This window comes from Rousettus aegyptiacus, unplaced genomic scaffold, assembly GCF_014176215.1.
Source record: "Rousettus aegyptiacus isolate mRouAeg1 unplaced genomic scaffold, mRouAeg1.p scaffold_m13_p_1, whole genome shotgun sequence".
In the NCBI taxonomy this organism is placed as follows: Eukaryota; Metazoa; Chordata; class Mammalia; order Chiroptera; family Pteropodidae; genus Rousettus; species Rousettus aegyptiacus.
Genome location: NW_023416284.1, coordinates 141164668 through 141185418, shown reverse-complemented (window position 1 = coordinate 141185418; position 20751 = coordinate 141164668). Strand labels below are relative to the sequence as shown.

The following is a 20751-nucleotide window of genomic DNA, read 5'->3' as shown; positions in this document are numbered from 1 at the left end:
CAGACGAGTCCAAACATCACCTAATTTTCTGACTCTGATTATCCTCCTTATATTAAAAGTGGGGAATATTCATCGTCTTCAGACCAAAACCCCACTGTCTATCCACTGATCCCTAAAGCCACCATAAAACAATATAATGCTCTTAACTTTCTCAAGATTTGAATTATTCAGACTTATTCTTGGTCAATTTTTACAATATAATGGATCTTAAAGTGGACTCTTCTATGATGCTGTCAATCCTTTAAAAATTCAGACATACAGCTAACTTGCACTAAATTATTAAGAACTAGGTTTGAGAAAATGTTTCCTGAGCCCAAAATGCTTCCATTTTAAAGGGAAAGAGAGTGTTTCTACCCAAATTATTTATATGTTTTCTTTCCTGGTTTTCGTACATAGCTTAAGGTCATTTTTAAAGTAGATATGATTCTCCTAAGATTTTACTACCTACTTTAGTGAAGTAGACATTTATTTACACAAATTTTCACTCTAAATGATCTTATCACATTTAAATTATCAGAAATCAAATTATTTTAAAGAGTGTGGGAATGTTAGAAAAGGAAGACAAGAGAGATAAACATGTAATTTGCCAATGTAATGGTTTGTCTCTTCTTTGACTATTTGATTCTCAGCCTCCATCTTTTTTTCCTGTTATAACAGATCCTATTTGCCTCTGAATCCACAGTCTTTTTAACACCAAGCAAGCATACCAAAATGGGACTCCACCTACTTTCTGATTTTATAGGTGGGCCACCTCTGAACATGCACAACAAGAATAGACAGGAAATAGGAAGAGTGAGAGAAAGTAACAGACTCAGAAAGATATGCTTTTTGAAATATACTTTTTATAATGTTGCTCATAAACCTTTAAAATAAAGTTTGTGGTCTATGGCCATGCCACCCTGAACAAGCCTAATCCTGTCCGATCTTGGAAGCTAAGCAGGGTTGAGCCTGGTTAGTACTTGGACAGGAGACCACCTAGGAATACCAAGTCCTGTAGATGTAAAAAATAAAAAATAAGGGATTGTAAGCCAACAAGGTCCTTGCAATCTGTGAGGTCAACTAAAGGTTGCCTCACCTATAAATAAATAAATAAATACATACATACATACATACATGTAGTGTACCTATAATATCAGTGCATGCTTTTTTGAAGATTGTTTTATATTTGCTTGTGGGTGAAATTTCTTATGGTTTTTCAAGTCCTTATTATTCTCTCCACCTTTGTCAGTAAGTTTCAAATTACTTCATCACCATCAACATCATTGTTATCACCATCTTAATCATATAATCATTAGCAATTATTGTCATGGTCATAAGGAAGAGGAAAGAGGCAATTTATTAAATGCTTATAAGAGGTATTTATTGAATGTAATCAATATATCATTTATTCTTTACAGTGATCCCAATGAGATGCAAGAGAGAGCTCATACCTTCTTGTGAGAGTAGATTATACATCTCTTTATTAAGACTACATGTAGTAATAGAGTGGAATCTTGGATTTGAGTATTATAAGAGTACTTACATCATGGAAATTAGTAGTACTACAAAGCAGAACTTTTCCCTGTGAGAGTGCTGGTTAAACATATACTAACATATCACTGAATAAACTTTGTAATAAGCATTATAAACCCTGTTATACATTAAGATATAGATAGGTAGATAGGCAGATAGATAGATAGGCAGATAGATGATGATGATGGATAGATAGATTGACAGACACACACACACACATACACGATAATCACCACTTGATATTTACAATTGTTCTAGTCGATCTAAACAATATTAAGCATGCATCACATACTGTGCTTAAAGTACACAAGACTTCAAAGTTACTTCTAGGGTCCTTACCTCCTCATTTAATCCCCTTCCCCTGGGTGTAAGTAGGAACTGTGACTTCCAAACAAAGGAATATGGCAACAGTGAATGGGATGTCACTCTTTTGCTTACATTACATTATGAAGGACACCATATTGCTAGTAAACTTACTCTGAAGACTTTCTTCTTAGCTAGCTTCAAAGAAATGAACTGGCTGTTAGCATGCCCATGTGACATGGCAGGAAGCTGTGGGCCATCCCCAGAAGCTGAGGACAGCCAACAGCCTGCAGGAAACTGTGGCCCTCGGTTTTAGAACTCCAACGAAATGAATTCTGCCAACAGCCTGAAGGTGTGTGGAAATGAGCCTTGCCCTGGTTAAGCCTGTGTATGAGAATGCAGCCTGGCATTGATAAAAGCCTTGCAGAGGACCCAACTAAACTGTGCCCAGATACCTGACACACAGAAACTGTGAGATGATAAATGTGTGTGACGTTTTAACCTACTAAATGCGTGGTAATATTTATATATAATAGGAAACTAATATAATGTATTAGCTAATTTTTGGTTTAGTTTGTTTTGTTTATTTTATTCCTGCCACCCAAGGTAGTTGCCAGGGCCTTAGACAAAATTTCTGCTTGAGAGAACTAGGACCAATCAGTAATACTGCTGAAACAGACTGGACTCAATTAATTACAGGAAATATTTTTTTCTCACCTCTTAGAAGGGATTCAAGCCAACACATAGGTTATTATCTTTTCTTCTGCAGGCTTCTTTAGTTCTTATTCTTTTGCTAGAATGAGAGAAGTTGGAGGCATTGAAGATGGGAAGGAGCAAACGAACTTTTCTAGGGAAACATTTAGCCTCAGGTCTCCCTTGACTTTTGCATGCTTTTGGAAATGATCTTGACTTGGCCTTTAACTCTGGTTATGTTACTGTTTCACTCACTTTCTGCAAGAACCCAAGGACAAGCAAGTCTGAACAGATGCTTAATTAAGAAAGTACAATACTAATATACCTTTTGATTTCACTTGGCTTTCTAGGAAATTTTTTTTAAACCCAATTTCATCTCATAACTAACAGCACTCAACAAAAGATATTTCCTTAGGTTAAGAAAGGCAGGGAATTTTAGCAGCTGTTCTAAATTATACATGGATAACACGATGTAATAATTCTAGCCTATAAAACTAGGCTGAACTTTAGACATTTCAGTGGATAAGTAGCAGAACATGACAAAACATTTTGGGGAAAAAATTTAGATGTTTAACTTTTCTTTTTGTCTGGCCAGGATATTTTCTTCGATAATTTTATGATATTTAATTGACTTTATGCTTTGCTATTTGTCTCTAAAATCAGTGTTATTGAAGAGTAATTTTACATACAATAAAATGTGTTTATTTTAAGGGTGAAGTTTTATCATTTTAGCAAATGTATATACCTGTGTGTCCATCACAAAAATCAAGATACAGAATATCCATCTCCCCCAAAGTTCCCTGTTTTTGTATTTTATATATACAGAATCATATAGTACATTGTCTTTTGTGTCTGGCTTCTTTTGCAAAGCAAAATGTTCTTGAGATTTACCTATGATGTTGCATAGTTTTTTATTGTTGAATAATATTCTTTTGCAGAAGAATAGTTATAGAAGCTGTAAAAGATACAGTTCATTTCCAACCTATATATAGTTCTAATGAATGAGAAGATATCTTGAAACTTTTGCATCGGCACCTAACAGAGGCCTTGGAAGTAATGATGATTTAACAGCTATCTTTCAGAATGTACAGTGTTCATAAAGCATTTTCATAGGTAGTTTTTATTTGTTCTTGGTAACAACCCTGTGAGATCAGTGCTGAAGACATATTTGTTAAATGAACTAATTCTAGAGAATAATTTTAAGGCAACATTAAGTAAATATATGACATTTTGATACTTGTGTTTACTGACAAAGAGGAGCACAAAGTACAAAAAGTAGACGTCTATGAAATGTCATTTGTTGGGCTGAATAACTAGTATACCTCCTTATTTAAATCTCTAGATAATTCCAGTGGCATCTTGAGGAAAGTTATATTTTTAAGAAAACATAATGATTAAATTCACTCTGAAATTATTTATAATTACATTTCATTTTGACTATGCAGAAATAACAAATCTTTAAAAACATCAAAAATTTTCTTCGAAATATATTTAAAATAATTTCTAGACATAAATAATAACAGTTCTCCTCAAACTAACTTTTTATATTACAGATTTCCATTTATTGTTATATAAAGGCATGCGATTTTAAATGTTTATATTTGGGGAAAATAAAATTATAAAACTTAGCTAACTAAAGCTGTTTGTAACTCTGTCTTCTCTGTCTCATAACCTTTCCAACCATCATTTTGGTTTTATTTCACTGACTCTAGAGCTATGTACTAAACCTCAAGGTGCTCTTAATTGGAAGGTAAATGAGTTAATATTATTTTTCCCACATCACGCATAAAAGAGAAGTTCAGCAAAATGAAATGACTTGTTCAAAGGCGTAGAACTGGGCCCATATGAGAATTCATATTTAGCATTCTTTCTTTCTGCACTAATCTCCATCTCTTCCCTCATTCTCCTTGGTCACATAAAATTACCATAGTATTAATGGCAGATTCCTGATAAATGTGACAGGTCACATTTTAGCTAAATGAATACTTTTTAGCTCTAGTTAGATCTCATACACCAAATCCTTCTAATTCTTCCTCAAGGAGAAGGAACTCCTAGAAATCTTACACATTGTCTTATTCACTGCTGTATCTGCAGCACTAAAATGGTGCGCAGTAAGTAGTCTGTAAATATTTGTGAAATGAATGCATTATTTACCAAATAAAAAAAGAGGTTTACCTTTTTTTTTCTACCAAAGTCTCAACATCCATTCCTCACCTACCAGGTTGCCCTGTGTCTGTGCCTCTGATGATTACATACTTTTCTCAACACATATCAGAGCTTTTATTCCCTAAAAATGTTGTAATGAAGCTAGATGGCACAACCAGATGTTCAAGAAAGAAATGCGTCACATTGAACATAACATTTAAGTTTTCTGTTAAATTCACCACATTTATAGATATGTTGCAATTAAAATACCTTATTAAAATATATAATGGAAACCTTAGCATAATTCTTGGAACTCAGTAGGTGATTAAAAAATGTTTATAACTTCTTATTCTTTCTTTCCTCAATTTAGGATAATTTTGCCACATAGTATATTATCAGTTTGTAATCTTTGTGTACATTAGCATAATCTCTACAGATGTTTTGATGTGTTTCACTGTTCATAGATGGCATCTCTGAAATTTTTTCTTCAATATAAAAGTCTGTGCATTGTATAGCAATTTCTCCTGATTTCAATTAAATCTATAATACAGTTATTCATTCAAGCATAAAAGAACATTGGTTATGTAAGTTAAATAGCAAATAACAATAAACAAAACCAAAAGCAACTTGAATTACATGCTTAGGGCCAGTTCTTTCTCTATTTTTTTTTTTTTAATCTTGTAGGGAGCAATTCAAAGGCTGCTAGTATATTGGAAAAATTCCTACTTTGAAGGTCATGTCAAATTTAATATACATGCTAGGGAGTAAATAGATTCCCAGTCACCAGGATATTGAATGAACACATAGGCACACATCACACACACACCTTGGCAGGATAAATAATTTTTTATAACATTAGACTGAATTTTCCCTTTGTATTTTCTTGTCATGACACTAATAATATGGCAATAGCAGAAAAAAGAATTATTTCTACAAGTATCAGTTGATGATAATTTGTGATGACAACTATGAGACGTGAGGGGTATAAGACCTAAGGGTTAAGCAGTGCAGTCTATTTCCATTCTTACCTTACACAGTTCATGGAAGGCCAGCTTGGAGGCTAAATATCAGGTCACAAAATTCTGGCCTATAAAGTTTCACGAAATTCTTAAGTTCTATATAGCCCTATAGCCCTATCTTGGTGCCCAAGGGCTAATGTTACCAGAACTCAATTTGTAGATAGAAAAGTTGAGAATAGAAACAATGATTTGTCTGGATCTAAATTTGCCCTCTCAACTTTTTTGTTACTAGTTTACATGTGGTTACTGAGTTATGCAGTTTTTCGTGGCCATACCATGCTGAAAATGCTTAAGTGGAATAAATAGAAACCAAGACACAAAGAAACCAGGACAGAATCATGACTTCCTCTAAAAGAGACTAGGAACACAGTCTCTAACAAGATACCATCACTTATTAGTACCCCAAAAATGTGAATAATAAATGCTGTTCCAGGTGAAACTGAACAGATCATCAGAAATTCTTAGACATATGAGCTCCTGAGGAAAACAATGCTTTTTTTTTTCTAATTTTCTAGTGATCTAATAGCAATGACACCAATATATTTTATGTTTCTTTCATGGTATTATAATTGGTCTCTTTTAAAATTACATTTTCTAATTATTTGCTGCTACTTATAAAAATAAATTTTTTACATATATTACATTTGTAATTATGCCCTTGCTAAATTATTACTTCTAGTAATTGTTTGGTATAATCTTTTTTTTTTTCTCTTTTAAAATAAATAATCATAATAATGTCACCTAAAAATGGAAGTAGTTTCACTTTTATTTTTTTCCTTAGAAATTATTAGGGCCTTTACTGTAACAATAATAGAAATGATGAGATTACCTATCTTTCATTATTAATATTAGGAAGAAGAACATGGCCAGTTTTTCATCATTAAGTATGATGTTAGCTATAGGATTTTTCCTGATGCACTTTATCAGATAGAGGTTTCCTTTTATCATATGCTGAGAAGTTTTAATTGTGAATTGAATTGTGGATTTTGGCTTGAAATTTAATTTTATTTGAATATATTTTAATTACAAATTTTTGTTAAATTGAAAGGCTATTCATCATCTACTGAAATGGCTTACTTCATTAATATAGTGTGTTCGGTGGAATTCTAAAGATGGCCCCCACATTTCCAAGCTCCTGGTATGTGTATACATATATACCTTATACCAATTAATTATTCAATTAAACACTACACGATGCCATGAAGGGATTCTGTGGATATAATTAAGGCCACAAATCAACTGACCTTAAAATTTAATTTTACATAAACATGCTCTTTGAAACTGAAGCAAATTGAACTGGTTTTTAATGTGAAAATAAAGTGTAAAAACTGCTCTTGGAGTTATTTCTAAACAGAACTTATCTCTAATCCTAATGTAACAGAAATGTATGTGATGATCGTATTTAATCATTTTTTCATGTGGAAAATTTTAAAGCACAGAACAACAGAAGTAGAACATCACATTCCGCAAAAAATTATCACATTTCTCTCTGGATCTTCTTGCTGTCCTTGCTGTGCAAGCAGCAAACTTTGCATGATCCAGTTGAATTCTGTTTCCCTGATGTTGGTGGTATGCTCTTGGGGAAATGTCTTCCAGACAGGTGAAGAGGTGTGATATCATCAGAGCATGAACGACTTTGAAGATGTTGCTGCCCTGGCTTGTGATGGTTTTTCAGTATTCTTTGTGTACTCGTGATTGTCCTTCTTGAAAAAAATATAAGAGTTTAAGGAGTTCAACACTGTAATGTGTAGAAGGTGGTGAAAGAATCTCTTATACCAAAACTTGTGCCTTTTGCACTTAGTAGGATAAGAAGTGAACATCTGATCAGCCGAGTCCACTGCTCCACATTCTCATTATAATCCACAATGACACATGGCTTCTTAGTTTCCTTTCCATTTCTGTTGTCTACTTCAATCACAGTATCATTGTGGAATGTTGACCTCATTGTCACCTCCTTCTTGTTACATCATTGCAGTGCCATAAATTCACCACAGAATCTGGCTACAGTCGTCCCCTTTGCAATCCTTTTTTTTTTTTTTTTCCTGATCATTTGGCACCTGTTTTCTGTTCAAATGCGCTATCCCTATTGCATTAGTCCTGTTTGATGTAATTCTCTAAAAAGCATGGGAGATATATGGCAAACTTTGGGGGTGAGGTTAGGACTGTAATCCATGAGTTATCTGAGGGGAAAAGCTGCAGCCACAAGACAAGTATTCTCAGGGCAAATAAGAAATAAGTTAAAGCAGGGAGATTATCTGGCTTGGCCTGACCTAATCAAATGAGCCTTTCACATCTGTGTCTAGAGATCAGAAACGAAGGAAATCGGAGCAATTCATAATGTGAATGGGGCTTGACAAGAGAGAAATTCTCAGTGCTGTCTGGAAGAAGGTGGGGACCATTTAGTAAGGAAAATGAGCAGCATTTAGCTGCTAAGAGCGGCCCATGGCGGCCAGCCAGCAAGGACAAGGGACCTTGATCCTACAATTGAAAGAGAGTGAATTCTGCCAACAATCTTTATAAACTTGGAAGCAGATTATTCCCTAGACCCTCCAGAGGAGAACTCAGTTTGGCCAACACCTTGATTTCAGACTTTGAGTCCCTCAATAGAACATCCCCCCCTCCACCCCACAACAGCAATCCGGGAATGACTGAAGCAGGGAACATCTGTGGGAATAATTTAACGCCAATAATGGCTTCACTGTGGACCAAAACCAGGTGCTGAATTTGATTGTCTTGCCCCAAACCGGAAGAAATGAACGTTCAAGATCTCAAGAATCAACTAATGACTGCAGCATCAATCCAGGAAGCTATGGATTTTCTTAGCAAGGAGGGACACATCCATTCCACTGTGGATGATGATTATTTTTAAAATCCACAGATGCAGAATAATCTGGTTGGGTACCTGAGATATTTTCCTGCTGGACCTATTTTCCCAGTCTGTTTCCAGTTGTGTATATGTTTGGGCAATTGACTTCTAGGAAACAGCTTTCGTCTATAAAAGTTTTCAACTGGCATGCTTTTGAAACTTTGAGAAATAAATCCCTGCTCCATGTGGCTTCCTTAGAGCGGTCAGAGTAAGTGTGGGTCCTGATGGAGGAGCAGAGTTGTGATGTGTTGAGAGTCGGGAAGTTCAGAGAATGGCGGAATCGGGCCCGAAATGTTGCTGCCGTGCCCATTCCTCCCAGAGGAAGCCTGATTTCATGGTATATTAGGAGTTTTACAGAGGTAGTGGGGGAGTCCTAGGATGAGAAACACCTGGGTGCTTCAAGGGCTGGCACTCCCTCACCTCAGACTCATCTATAAAGAGTCTGGCTCATGCCCTCTATCTAGCAAATTTCAGTTCTTGTCAAGCCCTCATCCTAACCCCATTCACCCGAGAGTCACGATAAGGGGGCACACCAAACCATATTCTGGCCCAAAGGCTGTGGAGGCCCAGGACCATCAGAGGCCAGGACAGAGGAAGTGAACTATGCATTTGTGGTGGCATATCTACAGTCTACATGGAAGCTGAAGGTCCCAGGGCAATGACTTGGGCTCCTGGCGCAGAACCCTGGGACTCAGTTTCTTTCTCTGCCAAGGTCCAAGGCCACAGGAACTGGAACACTCCATATTATCCTTGGGGCCAGTTGTTCCTCTTCTACCTGCTCCTCCCAGTAGCTGTGAGGTGTCTAGAATATGTTCCAGGAAACCATTACTGCCTGTGCCTCTAGACTTTCCCCTGAAAAATCTCAGGGCATTGGTCCCTCTGAGCCATTCCAACTGCCAACGTTGCGATGGGGGCGCTGACCTCTTCATCTGAATCTTCTATCGTTCAGAAAGTGTCCCCTGCTTTTGAACAACATCCAACCATCAATGGACACTTACATTTCTTCCATGTCTTGGCTATTGTAAATAATGCTGCAATGAAAATGGGGATGTAAATATCTCTTTAGGATAGTGACCTGTTTTTTTTCACTAAATACACAGAAGTGAGATCACTGGGTCATATAATAAGTAGTTCTATTTTACTTTTTTGAGAACTTCAATTCTGTTTTTCATAGTGGCTGCACCAATTTACATTCCCACCAACAGTGCACAAGAATTCTCTTTTCTCCACATCTTTGCCACCTTGTTATCTCATATTTTTGATGCTAGTTGTTCTAACAGATGTGCGATCTCATTGTGGTTTTAATTTGCATTTCTTTCATGATTAGTGATGTTGAGCACCTTTTCATATACCTGTTGGCCATCTGTATGTCTTTTGGAAAAGTTCTATTCAGATTCTATGCCCTCCATTGTATTTTTGAAAGTTGCTAAGAAAGTAAATCTTAAAAGTGCTTATCACAAGAAAAAAAGTTTGTAGCTGTGTGTGATTAGGGATGTTAACTAGACTTATTGTGGTGATCATTAACTATATAAATAGTTATTATGTTTTACATCTGAAGCTAATAAATGTCAATTATATCTCCATAAAAATATCAAAAAAAGTCAAAACACAATAGAAAGTATAAATAATCCAAAAGATGGCTTTTTTAAAAGATTAATAAGCTAGATAAAATTCAATTGAATTTTAAATGTAAAATTCAATTTTAAAATGAGAAGAAGCAAAAATATATATAATTTGAAATGAGAAAGGAGTACAACCACTATCCCAGAAGAGATTAAAAGAATAATGATCTGTGGCTATGAGTTTGAAAGTCAAAAAAAATTAAAAAAATGGACATTTCCTTAGCAAAAGAAAAAGAAAAAAAGTTGAACAGACTATTTACAAAAAGGGAGATTAAAAGGGGGGATTAGAGATTTACTATTTATGAGTTCACAAAAGAGTTTTAACTAACTTTTAAGGAAGAAATGAATATATTTGGAATTAACTATCCAATTACTAAATATGTCTTCAGATAAGATGTCAAAACTTTCTCTGCCTTCATAAATGAAGTGAAAATGAAGTGTTAGGTTTTCCTTTAATGAAATAAATGTGAAAATTGTGGGGTATTGTTAAAGCAAAATTATTCTATAATAGAAACAGGTACCGAGATACCTGGTCAAGTTGGGCTACAAAAGATAAGACCAGTCGGCAGCTTTACATTGCATTATCCAAAGCATATATTTCTATGTACCTTAAAATCAAACAAAATGAAGTAGAAAAAAAAAAAGAATGTGGAAGGCCAATTATTGAATGGGGAAAAATATTTGCAAATCATATTTCTGATAAGGGATTTGGTTTCAGAATTATACAGAACTTTTAAAACTCAATAATAAAAAGAGGCAGAAATTTCAATAGATAGTTCTCTAAAGATACACAAATGGCAAATAAATACTAGAAAAGATGCTGAGCATTATTATTCATTAGAAAAATGTAACTCAAAAGTCCTCAATGAGGTAGTTTCTCATTTGAACAAATCTGAATTGTTGTTGATCTGTTAGGTTTGATAATTGTTTTAGGTTATGTAGGAAATATTATTTTTTAGAGGTGCACTTTGAAGTACTTAGTGGTGAATTATCTCATAATGTTTAAAATCTACTTTAGAATTTTTTGCCAAAAATTTTAAATATAAATATGTGTGTGTGTATATATGGATATATACACATGAATATATATACACACACATACATACATATATGTGTGTATACATAAACTAATATAGCAAAATTGTGAACTATTGTTAAATCCAGTTAATCAGTACATAGGTGTTCATTATACCAGTCTATTTTTACATATGTTTAATTTTTTTTCCATAATGGAAAGTTTAAAGAGGGTGGGGAAAAGGACTAGAAGCAATTCTCCCACCCCCTGCTAACGTTTATTAAAATATCCTTGAGTTTATTCTATATATGATATATTTGTAAATATACCTCCTGCAGTCTTTACCTCAGTTATGGTACCATCATTTATGCATTCATTTATTCATTCATTCATTCATTTAATCAGTCAGTAAATATTGACTGAGGGTCTAATATGTGCTAGAAATTGTGCTAGTGCTAGCCACTTGGTTGTCCAAGTTAGAAATCAAGGAGTTAAAAAAAAGGTAAAGAAAAGAAAACTCAGCTAAGCCATTCCTGGACTACTGACATACAGAACTGTGATCTAATAAATAGATATTTTTTAAGGTGCGAAATTTGTTGTAGTTGTTTATGGCGAAATAGAAAACTAATATATAGAATGATTTAAATTGATTGGTTTTCTGATATTGAACCAATTTTTCTTTCCTAGAAAAAAACCCACTTAGTCATAATTTATTACCTTTTTTTATATGTTCTTGGATTTGATTTACTATATTTTGTTAATGTTTTGTGACTATTAGTAGTATATGTTGTAAGATTTTTTGTGGCCATATTAATATCTGAAATTGTCTTTTCTTGGGATGCTTTTATTTGAGTTTGATCTAACATTAATACTGGCTTCATAAAATAAATTGGGGAGTATTTCTACTTTCTCTATTTTCTGAAGGAATTTTACAGGTTTCATGTTATTTCTTTTAATGTTAATAGAATTCACCAGTGAACCCACATGGGCCTGGAATTTTCTGATAGGAATGTTTCTATAAAGGTTTTAGTATTTTAAATAGAGATAGTGTTATTTAGGTTTTTGTTTCATCTTGGGTTAAGTTTTATAAATGGTATGTTTCAATAATTTTTTTCACTTCATAGAGGTTGTCAAATTCCTTGGCATAAAATTATTCATACAATCCTATTATTATGATTTTAATGCCTCTCAGATTTGATATGGTGATCCATGCTCTCAATTTTTATTGTGATTAGTCTAGGTGTTAATTGGTTTTGTAAATATTCTCAAACCAATAGTTCTCTACTGTTTGTTTTCTATTTTGTTGATTTCAGCTCATTTGTTTTTTATTCCCTCCCCATCCCTCGTCCTTGATTTCTTCTTTCTATTATTATTATTTTTAAAAAATTTCTTTTGTTGTTGAGATGAAACCCTAGGTCATTAATTTTAAGACCTATAGATGTAATTTTGTCTTTAAGGACTATTTTAACTTTATCTCAAAATATCTAAACTGTCGTATCTTTATTGTCCTTTCGTTCTAAATATTTTATAATCTCTCTTGAGAATTCATTGCTGACATGTTGATAATTGAGACTGTGTTTTTAAATTTGTCAATATTGATTTACTTAGTTATATCATGATTATTGATTTTTAATTATCTCGTGATAAAAAAAAGTGATTTTAGTCTTTTAAAATTCATTAAGACTTGCTTAGTGGCTCCAAACACTGTGTACTTTGGTAAATGTACTTCATGAACTTGTGAAAAAATGTGTATTTTTCACTTATTGGGTGTGGTCTTCCATGGTTATAAATTAGGCCAAAATAATTGATGATGTTCTTTAGATTGTCTATATCCTTGCTAATTTTTGTTGTGTTGTTGTTCATTTTTCTATCAACTGGTGAGAGGGGGATTTAAAATATTTAATATATTCTGTTTTTTTTTTAATCCATTCAATTTTGCTTCTTTCTTCTGGATATTTGAATAATTTTTAAAATTCAATTTTAACTTTTCCAGAATTTCATATAGCTGTAAACATATAGTATATAGCATTTTCAGATTGGAAGCTTAATATGTACTTAAGATTCCTTCATATCTTTTCATGACTTAATAGCTCATATATTTGTAGCACTGAGTAATAAATGTCCCATTAGATGTTCATAGTTTATTTATCTTTTTACCCACTGAGGACATCTTGGTTGTTCCCAAGTGTTGACAATTATGAATAAAGCTGCCATAAACATTATGTGCAGGTTTTTGTGTGGATATAAGTTTTCAACTCCTTTGAGTTAGGTACCAAGGAGCATAGTTGCTTAATCACATGGTAAGAGTGTATTTATAGTTGTAAGAAACTTCCCAACTGTCTTCCAAAGCAGCTATACCATTTTGCATTCCCACCAACAATGAATGAGAGTTCCTGTTGTTCCACATCCTTGTCAACATCTGGTGGTGTTAGTGTTGTGGATTGACCATTCTAATAGGTGTGAAGTAGTACCTCATTGTTTCAATTTGCATTTCCCTGATGACATGTGATGTGGGCATTTTTTCATATGGCTATTTGCCATCTGTTTATCTTCTGTAATGAAGTGTCTGTTGAGGTCTTTGACCCATTTAAAAATCTAATTGTTTTCTTATTGTTGATATTTAAGAGTTCATTGTATATTATTGATAATAGTCTATTATGTTAGATCTTGAATTTTTAAAATTCATTCTCTCTCTCACCCTTCTCTAGACCTTCCAATTATATGAATATTAGGCCTTTTGATTTTGAGCCACAGTTACCTAAGCTTTTGTCCACTTTTTCCCTCAATTTTTAAATTTTATTTTATTCAAGCAGATAAATTTTGCTCATCTATCAAGTTTATTGACTCTTTTCTCTGTTATTGCCATTCCATTATTCTGCTGTTAAACCCATCCAATGTTTTGTTTTTGCTTTTGTGTTTTAAGGGGGAATGTATTTTTCAGTTTTAACTTTACATTTGGTTCTTTTTAATATTTAATATTTTCACCTTCTCTGCTGAAATTTATCCGCTTTTCATTCATGAATAATGTAGTTTCCTTCGCCTAATTAGCATGATCATAATAGCCAGCCTAAAGTTTTTCTCTGAGAACTCTAATAACTACTGTCATCTGGAATTAGCCTCTGTTGATTTTCCTTCTCTTGAGAATGGATCGATATTTCTAGTTTTTCATGTTTTGAACAATTTTAGAGTTTATCTTGTACATGTGAACATTTTGATGTGGGAACTCTGGATTTTATTACAGTACTCTAAGGAATATTAACATTTTTGGTGTAGCCAGCAATGAACTTGATTAGACTCAAATTTAATCTTTTTTCTCCATTTGGGATAGGTGGCAATTAAATTCTCACTTCAGACTATGTGAAATCTGACATTTGAATATGTGTGGTTGAAGAGTTGGCCAAAGACATGGATCAAGTTTTATATGTAGAACTTGGGGTTTTCCTCCAGTACCTCATTCCTTTCTGAGATTACTCACCCCCAACCCACTCTCTGGCTGCCCTAGGTGTCACAGGCCTCTTCCCTAGATGTGCTGACCCAGAAAGATGGCTGACTTTCTATTGAGATTTTAGCTATCCAGCACTACCTCATAACTATTGCTGTCCTCAGAGAAAAACTGCAGAGTGAAAAACTTATACTTTGCTTGTTGTTTCCTTCAAGTTTTGACTCGTTTCCATAATCTGGCTATGTTGTTCAAGATTGATATCATACCCAACAATATTAAAAACACAGGATAAATTTTTGTGTTAAAGAAAATTTTTATGCTGATTTTTTTATATGTAAATATTTTTGCGTTTGATTTAGTAAAGCAAAGAAATGGAGTAGCGGAATAGTAATATTTACCTTGTAAATTTGTTATAAAGCATAGATAAAATAATGTAATAAAGTACTTAGCACAATGGCAGACAAAAAAAACAGATGTTCAACAATCGGCAGATCCTTAACTTTGGCCATAATTGGGTGCCAAAAGAGTCACTACTTATTCATTTTGTTTTATAAATCCAAGGCAGAAAATGCTGTTGGATCCAATGACATTGGAACTGGAAGGGATGACTATCATGGAAAGTTACTTTTGGAGTGATGACCTCTTAAAGAGAACTTCGGACTGAAATTGTACCACTGTAGGATCTCAGCAGATCGCTAGTTCTAGGTATTCTGTAAACTTTGCTAGAGCTCTCACTGCAGATAAAGGAAGATTCTCACTGACTTTTCCATATTTTGAGTGTTTAAACTGCAGTCTCAACTTTGATTAAAAAATATCATGCAATGTGTTGTACTGTTTGTATACCCAAAAGATTCATGCCATTTTTAGTTTGTTTTTCTTTTAATCAATAAAGTAAGATTGATTTGGCTACTTAGCAAGGGAGCATACATATTGCAAAAGTCACTGTATAAATCTATCTTCCATCTAGAGCTTAGCAATATGGACAATTTGTAGGTGCTCATGTAAATGTGCATGAATGCTAGCTGATACTTTTTTAAAGAATATTTAATCTATACATCCCAAGTACTTCAGTTCTAAGTCCTAAACTATAAAGGAAATGTCTAATTACCTGTGGGTAATGAGAAATAAAATTAAACATCATTCTATATTATTCTGAGGAATGGTTGGTACAAAATTTTATTTAATATATTCCTAAGCTAATGTATTATAATGAAAATAGAATTCTACATGCTAAAGATTATAGAAATATCCCTCTTCCATAAAGCCCTGAAATGGTCTTGGGGCATGAAGCAGATTTGTTTCAGCAGAGTTCAGAAGCTGGGCCAGGAAATGTAAATTGCTAAGAGAATGTAAAAACCACATTAAACTTAGGCCAGTTATTACCCCTTGAATTAAAAGAGTAATTTAAAAATCAGGACTCTACTTTATTTTTTAACCAATAGCGAACATAGGGATTTCAGATAGGGAGAAATATATTTTGATTAATTTTGACCTTTTCCAAGGGAACCTGGCAGCTTTGTCCTTCACCAGCTGGAGTTTATGTAAGGCCTTATGGAACAAGTCAGCCAACAGGGAGTTACAATAATCTAATCTTCATGGCCTGGATACTGCCTTGCATGAGACACTTGCTTAAGTAAAGCATTTTTCAATTTCCCACTAAGGGGCTGAGAATACAAAGGTATTGCACTGGTTTCCCTTGTGTGACCAGACTTCTCTGAAAAAGTCAAGATCCTCATTTATTCCTATCTGCCTGGTTTCTTGATAAGAAGAAAAGTAACAGAAGCTGTTAAGATTAATGATACCTCTCTAATTATACAATAAACAACCATGACCTTCTAAATTAAGGAGCGATTTAAGGTTGGCAGTTTTTCATTGACTTTGATTCACCCTGATTGGGACAATTTTTAAAATAAAATGTAGATAATCACTGCTGTAGGCCCAGGTTCATGCTGAGTGCAGCATTTGAAATTTTGCTTTGTTTTAAATTTTATGCATCTACTTTGCTTAGATTCCTACTTGGCTAAGAACAACTTAGATACTATGTCCAGTATTGGGTTTTCTCTGAAATTAATACAAATATATGGGTTACTTTATCTGGGATTGCCTTTAGAGTTGTACCTATGTTAAGTTTACCACTATTCATAACCTTCACCCATAGCTAGTTTCTGGAATAGTAGCTATCACACTGCATATTATTAAAATACTCAATCGGAAGAAAGTTCTTTATAAAGTAGACATATTTTGTTGCATGGTGTACAAAATTTTGCAAAAATATATGACCTTTTAAGTCCAACACAAAGCATAGATTGTTTGCTCCCCCGAAGAAATAAAATGACTTTCTGACATGTATACTCTTCAATAAATTCTATAGCAAAATACAGTTACATATCAAGGAGCAAAGCTATAGGGTAAAGTCATTTTAACTAGAATTTATAGACTATAGTCACTTTTGCTCTTTGTCCTTTTCTAGCAAAAGTTCTAAATTTTCTTTAATGTGTAATATTCACTAATTAATCTAGGACTTAGTCTAATTATTATGTTTAATCTTTATAAATGTGGACAGCGTTGACTTTTATGGTCTTTATACCATTTTATTCTATCTAGTCATTTGTATTTACCATTTAGATCTCTTTCCTTTGAAAAAGAAAAAGAATTAATTAGCTATATTGCACTACGTGTATAATATATAGAATACAACACTGAGAAGTTAGCCTGATGTCAAATTCTAATTTAAGAGAATCTTTTCTTGTTCCTAATACCTTCATTCTTTGGGTCCACTGACTGCTTTGATTATATCTGGTTATCTAAAGAACACTTGGTCAACACATGTTTAGTTTCCTTCCTTTGTTTACTGTTATAGAATGGGAAGCTTTTAAAATAAAGTGATGACATGAGGACAGGGGGCCCAAGTATACCCTGTATTCTCGTGCTTCATATCAAGTATTTTCTTAACTTGAAGGCTACATGTGCAATTACCATGGGGGCAAACAGCCTTGGGTGGTCCATGCATCCTAGGAGACTTGCCCATTTACTTTCCTATAGGACTAATAGCCTATACAGTACAAAGTGCTTTATGGTTTAAAAGAGGACTTTCACATGCTCCTATTATTTCTTTCTCAAAACAACTATTAGAAAGCATCATTATCCCTGAGTTATAGCTGATGACCATTGATATTTTTAAAAACCAACTAAAATACACAGTGTTCTACCTTCAATTCTTTTGAATATCAAATTGCAATATAAGGTTTCATAATAGTTTGAATTATAATAGTATTAGTTACAAATTAGATTTTTCCATCATTTAGAAAAATACCCCAAGAAGAAGATGTACTATTTCCTGGAGATAGATTTTTTTTTTTTTTTTTGCCTTCTTATCTCTGTGTGAGATAGATGAAAATGCAACTTTTCCTTATTAAGTTATTTTGAGATAATCACCTGGCACAATTAGGCATGACCAGCAGAAGAATATGAGGCCTTCCACAGTCTTAAGAGGCTTACCAAAACTGATTGGTACTTTCAGGTTCAGAAAATGTAACTTATTTTGTGTTTGTTTCCCATGCAGGAGAGAGAGTTTGCTCTATTAATTTTAATGAAAGGAAATCAGCATAAACTCTACAGATTAACAGTGGTCTGTAATTGTGCTCTGATGAACAGCGTTATTTGTTATATGACATATTTTCCACATATTTGTTATATTTTTCCACTTACCTTAAATATACTGAGGAAATATATGACTGTCTTTTTCATGGAAATTACAGAAGTAATATTTCAGCAATCACAGGTGACTAGAACCAATCAATGTATGCCTGTTAACCTGCACACTAGGAAACTCAAAGCATCTTTCCTCTTATTTTTATGGTATATTTCTTGAGATCCAAGTGTTAGGGTAAACTAACTTTGACTAATAAAACTCATACTTCCATTAGATCATTGACAAGATATTTGCCATACACACACACACACACACACATTTATAAATTAACTTAAAATTTACTTACCACCTTACTTTATAGCTAAGTTTCCAAGCAGATACATATAAGACTAGTTGTAGGAGTGAATTTCTTATATTTAAATAGAAGTTGGTGAAAATGTTGGTTCCTAACTCATCTTTAGAAATATTCAGTACCTTATAAGAGGGATTGTGCAATAGCAGACATATCCTTCTCTTTCCTTTATGTCTGTACTTATATATATTTCTTTCTTTGTATGTCTATCTCCATCCACATCTACACCTATACATGTTCATCTCCCCTGATGAGAATGAAAAATCTGCTAATGTTATGCCCTCCTTTGGGGAATGGGTCTTATTTGTTCTGATAAAACTACCGTATAGTTTTGAGTCCTCTCATTCTCTAGATACCAATGTCTTTCTGGTCAGTAAGTTTATAATTAAATCTCAAATTCTACCTTCGAAACATTTCTTTATTCCATCTTCTGTGTTCATCTGTCTAAACTTAGGTGAAATTTATCTCTCATCAACATTACTGCAATAGCCTTTTAAAGAAATTCTCTGCTTTGAATAGCACACCTACATATTCACATTTCACATGCCTCTCAGAGTGATTTTTCTAAATTGTAAGTCTGGTAGTAGTATTCCTTTCTTTAAAAACCTTTGAAGTCTCCTTCTTGCCTCAGGGATGCAGAACCATCACCCTAGCAGAGTCCTTAACAATTGCCACAGTCAACTCTTTAGCTTTAAGTACAGCTGGTAGTTCTTTAATGAATATTCATGTTTCATGATTTATAACTGCATTTATGCAATTATCTCCCCTTCCAGTGTCCATTCAAATTTAACCCCCTCTGTGATGCCTTCTTCAAATTCCCAAAGTAAAATTTAGTATTCCTTCTTCTTCTTTGTAATAGCATCTGTTAAATTAATTTATAATATTCTTCCTATTGTAATAAGCCTGTTAGTTTATTTGCTTCCTTTCACTTGTCCTTAAAAGTAAATTATAATTTACTTAAGAGCATGAATTTTATGAAATTCCTCTTTTGTCCCCATTTTCTGGCATAGGGTCTAGTTGTCATACAATATGTGGTAATTAAGGCTGTCTGAATTAAACAAAATAAAATATTGTGTATTTTGTCTAACATGTGTTCTGTGTTGTTCATTATCTTAAAAAGGATTGCTATAGGGAAAATAAATCTTTTGAGAAAAAATTACATTATTATAGATGTTGCTTCATTTTAAAAAGGAAAAACAAAAATAAAACAAAAAAAAACCCAAAAAACATGAACCAGGAGCAAGAAAAGGGCATTAACTGAGAGAGGTATCATAACTATATAATAACATTAAGTGGCTGATGCATACGTGACTAGAGAACCTTAGGAAACAGAACAAAGTGGAGGGGGAAACATGAGGAAGTCGGCGCGTTAGTTGGGAATCTTATTTTGTGTCAAAATAACTTGCTTCTTTAAGGTAAAACTTAGAGGTATCTCACGGAAACTAAGAACAAGGATCCAGCCTGGTTTCAGAAAAAAACGAGAAAGGATCGGGAAGCTTTCTGCTTCTATCACTTCTACTGCTCTTTGTGTGTCTACTTTATTATTCCCTCTGCTGCAGAACAGGTTTTTTTGTCATTGTAATTTGGTGACCAGCACCTCTTATTCAAGATGATAGCCAGATTAAGGCTGGCATCATTGCGTTTCAATCTCAAATTTTTATGGGGAAAAAAGTTGTCCCAGCTCGAACAAGATGTCAACCTCTGAACCAGATATGCCCAGGAGGTTCAGAGAAGGCTGCTCCCACTTTAACATGTGCAAGTGCTAGAAGAGAAGGATTGCTGTTACCATCTGAGCTTTTAGGAGATATGAATAAAGATTGTGTCTTTATCATGATATAAAGTATTATTTTTTTCAACTGCCTTTCCATAGTGTTAAAGAGATAAACAAAATATCTGAGTCACTAAAATTGAATCAAACCCATGAAACTACTGTTGCTCTGGTTTAAAATTGCCCACTTTCCTCCAACCCCCTCTTGGCCCTTAAGAAGTATTAGGACTTTTCTAACTTCTTCCTCCAGTTTTCATCAGGACATTTTTGCTACACTGCATAGGTGAACTATTTGGAAAATAATGTAACCCCTTCGCTCAATGTTCTCTCTCATTCCTCTCTAGGGCAAAGGAATCACTTGC

General features: G+C 33.8%; 1 pseudogene; it reads left to right on the top strand.

Annotated features, from left to right (window-relative positions):
* The first annotated feature begins 881 nt into the window (after positions 1-881).
* Positions 882-1000, top strand: LOC118605384 (annotated as a pseudogene).
* Positions 1001-20751: the final 19751 nt, after the last annotated feature.